This window comes from Apium graveolens, chromosome 3 (assembly GCF_009905375.1).
Source record: "Apium graveolens cultivar Ventura chromosome 3, ASM990537v1, whole genome shotgun sequence".
NCBI lineage: Eukaryota > Viridiplantae > Streptophyta > Magnoliopsida > Apiales > Apiaceae > Apium > Apium graveolens.
Genome location: NC_133649.1, coordinates 168,930,157 through 168,936,212, shown reverse-complemented (window position 1 = coordinate 168,936,212; position 6,056 = coordinate 168,930,157).

Genomic DNA, 6,056 nt, shown 5'->3' with positions numbered 1-6,056 from the left:
GACCTTGCAAGTAACTTCTTTTCATCTGGCCTAGGGGTTTCATAAGATAGGTCCAGTGGATTTTTGTATGAATTCTTTGGATAGTTCATTTTTGGTTGAAGGATCACACTGGCCTTTGGAGACTTGATTGATGAGGGTTGACCCTTTTCCATGTTCCCTAGGCTCATTTCATTAGCTGAAATTTGTCTCAATTGGCAGAAGTGAGAAAAGACCTTGTCTTGCTTCTCAGTTGGACCAAATTTCTTCTTGATATTTTCATCAAGCTTCTTCCATTTTGCATCCAGCTCTTTCTCAACTACTGCAACATCAAGCTTTTTAAGTTTTTTATTTTATTCCAACTTAGCAGCTGCTATCTTGATCAGATCAATGTTATCCAAGGCTGATGGCTTAGTGAAAGCAATTGCTGGAACAATCACCTTTCTAACTTGTATGTTTAGCACTTTCTCCCCCTCACTTGTTGACTCCACCTGGCTAACTGGAATGATAGAGTCTTTCTCCCCCTTTTTTTTTAGCATCAAGTTGAGTGGAGGTTGAGGTTTATGCAGCCACCGGTTTCTGAAGTAGCAGAGTTTGTTGGGCTTGATGTAGATGGATTTCAGTAATTGGTGTTTCCAGGTTTTGAGCCTTTTGTCTAAGGAGTCCACCTTGCTGGCTATATCAGAATTTTTCCTAAGTTGTCTGTTGATGTCTAGAATGCTTGTGTTAGGAAACTTAGCATCCAATCTCCCAGTAACATCCTTCTTGACTTGATCAATTTCTGTCTTCAGCTCAGTGACATCCAGAATTTGTTTGAGAGATTGAATTTGATGTAGTTGGAGAAAGTTCAAATGTGCTTGTAGAAGTCTCTTGGTGTTGGCATTTGTAGTAGTTTGAAGGGCTGTCTGAGTTTGTTGAATGATATAAGAAAGAGTGGACTTGAAATGGTGCTCTTCACATGCTTTGGAAAACACCCAAGATGGAATGTTTGATCTTGAACTAGGGCCTGCTTCACCCCCTATATCCATGAACTCTTCTTCATCATCATCTTCATCCCCAAATATATCCTCAGAACCACCAGTTAGATAATCAACATCATCACCAACTATGTGTGGCATGGCTGTAATGGCATCCTTGGCCCTTTACATAAAGGTAGTAGTGTGCACCAAATTGAGCATTTTTTCAGCAGCCACATTCTCCTGTTTAGCCAAAACTTGATAAGCTGAAACAGAGTGAGTAAATGCCTCAGCTTCATAAGAAACAGAGTCTAAGACAGCTTGATACTCTTGCTGAAATAGAGGTTTCTTTCCAGCCTCATTGACATCCATTAACTCACTTACAATGGGCTCTTCCCATTCTTCTGTACCTGCTTTTCTCTCATGATCACTCTTTTCTTGTATCAAGGGCTCCCCTTGGCTTCCCACCCTCACCTTCACCTACTAAGGTGAGACTCCACTCACTCACCTTTGCCAAGCTGGAGGAAATAGCTTGTAGAGTTTCACTCATTTCCTCTCCTTTTGCCTGAGAGCAACTCAGCCTCTCACTCTATTCACTCCATTCCCTCAATCCTAAGTGTGATTGTACAACCACTAGATCATCTGCACTTGTAATTGTAGTTGAAATTTGGAGTGATGCAGTGATTTTCAATGGATAAGAAACACCCGTCGAAATAGTAGTTGAAAGTTTCAACGGATGACTGCTGTGAGGCACATCCATCGAGATACAGTCACTGGTAGACAGATGAACAATATCCATCGAAAAAGTAGAAATGACAGAGTTTGGAATAGAGACTACCGTAGAATCTGTGGAGATTGATTTGAGATTTTGCACAGTATTCTCAGTAGAATCAGAAAGGAATGGCAAGTGAGCCAACAAATTATCTAAAAGATGATGCTCACTTGCTTTAGATTTTGGCTTTTCCATGAGAGTTAAAGATGGAGAATTAGGAATTGATGTGTGAATCATGTCCACATCTAGAGAATTTGTGGGTGAATTTTGAGTGTGAGGCACTTCTATAACTAAAGATTTTGGCCGTGACCCCATATTTGTTGGAGCCACATCAATCTGACTTTGAGAAGGTGCATGAATTGAGTCTTTGACTGCAGTAGGCACAGTCTGTGCACCCTGTGTATCCCCATTAGTTTTTGACTTCTTCTTTCTAACATAAGTTTGGGGTGAGCTTGTGTCTCTAACCCTCTTGTCCTATGCTCTTGGCTGAGAGCTTTGTTCAATAGTTACATCCTTTTGGGAGGATGCAACTAGCAATGAGCTTATATCCTTGTTAAGCACTACAGTTTGTTGGGAAATTGTAGTGTGGCTAGGCTGGAATGCACTCACCTCTCCAACCTTATTCTTAGGGCTTCTTTGATGTTCACTCTGTCCCTCACCAGTTTCACTTCCCTTTACACTCCCCTCTTGGATTTTAGTGGATTTTACAACTAGTTTTTTTTGAGAAAAACTAGAGGGGGCTTTCTTTGACTTGAACTTGGAAGCTGTTGGTTTTGTGGCCTGGGTAGGCATCAGTTTGGTCACTGTCACGGGTGTCATGGCCACATTTGATTACAAAGAAGTAATAAGTTGGGAAGTAGTAGGGACAGAAATGTCTACCTCACTTATCTGAGGTTGTTCCATGATTGGTATGTACAAAAGGGGAACATCCTTGTGGTGATTAATACTGTTTAGATCAGCAATAATCTTCTCTTTTGGACCCAACAAGCTAACTTGTTTGTTGGGTTCTCAATTGAGAGATTCTCAGAAACAAAATTAGCAATCATCATAAAGAATCTAGCATAATAAATATTCTTAGACCTCTTCTTTGAAAGGAATATGTCCTAAGTCCAATCATGTATTAGGATTTAGGAATAACTTTTATGTAATATGTTTTGATTTCATTGATATTAATAAAGACTTATTTTGTTTTTATTACGGGCTTTATCTATTTAAGTGTTTAAATAAGATATACCATAGTTTAGAGTAAAGCTTTTTATGGATTATGATGAGATCATAATAGTGAGACCTAAAAAGATGATAACTCTAAACTTAAATAGTTCCTGGTCATAGGATTACTAACTGGTAATTAATAATCCGCAAAGATCGGTACATACTATGCTTGCTTCATTATGAAGGATGTCTGTTCTCATAGACATTTGTGTGGTGACACTATAGCTAGTATATAGGTGCTTATTATAGAATAAGTTCACTGAACATGACTCGCACAGCTGAACAACTGATGGAGTTCACTCACGTATCAGCAGTTGTTCACATAGTGATAGTTGTACAAGTATCCTTAGACTTGAGGTCATCATAGTCATCTTGTGTACACTGAACTATGCTTTGGTTTAGTTCTTAGTCTCCAGGGACAATTATTAGGGCTCTTCTGGGTATAGGAATTTGTACACGAAGATAGTGTATGATCAATAAAGGATCTACCCCTTCCAGTGAAGGAAGCGAATGTTCAAGGCTGATCCACTTATGCTAGTTCAGAAATCTCTGGCCAGAGTGAATGAAATTAGAAAGGAGTTTCTAATTTGCATAGAACTACGCATAATAAATGGTAAGCAAGTGATTGAATTAGATAGGCTTGACACGAGATCCATGCCTTGTATTTAATCGGGACATTGTAGGGTAGAAGGAGTTTATTGTACGGTAACTATTCACTGAATAGGTTCTTGGTATTCTAAGCAGTGAATTCATATTATCCGGATAGTCGCGATATGCTGAGAAGTATCCCTCACGATGTAGAATAAATGTGATTAATTAATCATATTTAATAAATTAGAGAATTTATATAAATAATGATAAAATAGTTTTATTATTATTTATTTCTACTACCGGCTTAATATTGAACCTACAGGGTCACACCATAAAAAGAGAATGATTTAATGGTGGAGGAATTAATTAATAATGGCTAAATAATTATTTATTTGTGAAATAAATAATTAATTGACAAATTAAATAATTGATTAAATGAGATTTAATTGATTATAAATTAATTAAGAAAAGTTCTTAATATTATTAATTAAAGGATTTAATTTTTGGAAATTAAATCAAGAGAGAGAATTATTTCTAAAGTGTTTAGAAAAAGGATTAATGATTAAAAGGTGTTTTAATTATTAATGAGAATAATAAATGGGATAATAATAATAATATTCATGGGAAAATTTCAGCTAAAAATTTTGCCTATAAATACACTATTATAGACCCTATTTTATTCGAACCCACATCGAACCCGAAAACCCAAAAAGTTTGGAAAACCCAATTCTCTCCACCTCCTTCCTCCTCCTTAACATCGTTTTCTTGGTGGATACCGGTGGAGTGCTTCACACTTGAGGAGCAACTGCTAAGGATCTCTGATTGTTGTCTCCGAATTATTTTAAAAGGTTAGATTCGATCCCTCGAATTTTTATTCACGATTTATATGCTTTTATTTGGATTTTGTATGTGTAAAAGTGTTTTGCCATGCCCCCGCTGTGTTTAAAATCCATCAATGGTATCAGAGCTTAGGTTATATGCATATAGATCTGTGGTAAAAATTTCAGAATTTTATGTGCTTGTATGAATTAATTATGATTTTTACAAGTTATATCATGGATTAATTTTGTATGATGAGAAATCATTTCTCAGAATAATTTTGAATATTGATCTGGGTTCTACAAGTGTTGTAGATCGTCTGGGTATTTTTTTCATAATTTTAGGATGTATAGATTTTTTATTATGAATTTTTGAAGTTCTTACAATTAAATTCGTAATTAAATAAATCATATATATATATATAATTTGTAAGTATATATATATGTACATCTGTAAGTCATCTGCATATGCTATTGTTGCTGTTTGATTACTGTTGCACGGAAGACAAAGAAACAGAGATTGTCAGGCTCGTTTTCCGAGGAAAAGCTGTCGGCTGCTGAAAAAAAAATAGGGGTGTAACGCATTACACACCTGTGGCGCATTCACGGAATGCGTTACACCCTTTAATGGCTTAAAAGGGGTGTAACGCATCACCGGAATGCGTTACAGGGCTTGTAACGCGTTCCTGTAATGCGTTACAGCCCGTCTGTTGATTTTAAAATTGATTTTCTGGGAGTTTCGTAACTCCGTTTTGGGCGTGCAATATACCGTTGGATTCATTTTTTCGAGACGGATCTAATGGAGTGATCAATTTTAGTTTATATAAAAGTTTTGAACTGTTTATATTTCCATGAAGTGTTTTAAAGCTGTTTTTGACTGTTTTTAATTGCTTTTAAATGCTTCATGTGATACATAGAGATGTATAATGCTTAGACTAATGTGCTAGATGATATAACATGCCTACCTTGATGTTTATTCATGTTGATATATGTGATATATGCTTAGTTTATCATGCGATGATAGATTTAGGTGAACTTAAATGAACATAAGGCGTTTGTTAGACAACCTAGTATAGTGAAATTGTTTCATAATCTTAATAACAATATTATGAATACAATCATGAGATTCTTGTGTTTGTGAAACACGTAATTGAATATGAATTTTCGATATGAGAGAAAGGATGATTCTGTCAACAACAGATTTCTATCTGTAAGAAAGGGTTATTAAGTGACGCCTCTTGACAATGCTCCACCCGATCTGGGAATCATCTGATTATTGATTATTGATTTGAAATATTTAATTTAAAAGGTAGAATCTCTTTATAATATGATTATGATTGTAACGTAATATAATCCCTCTAAAATTAAATAATATCAAGTAGTAATTGGCCAATGATACAACGGGCTTGTGTCGGTCATAGCCTTCCAACATGATAGAAAAGTAGTTCTTATTTTTGAATTATTGTCGGTTCGTGCTACAGCCGAGGGATTTGATTTCAAAATAAGAAATACTTGTCTATTACATAGAGATGTGTACATTGAATAAGAAGCTAAAGGTCGGTACGTGCTACAGCCGTGGGCCTTTGGGGACTGATTCAACTGTACGGAATGTTGGGTTAGACTTGACTTAGAATATTGAGTTTGTCGTGCTACAGCCGAGACTCAATTATTCAAGAGGCTAAAGTTTGATTAGGGAACAACATAAGATGTAATTGACAAGAGTTGTCTGCC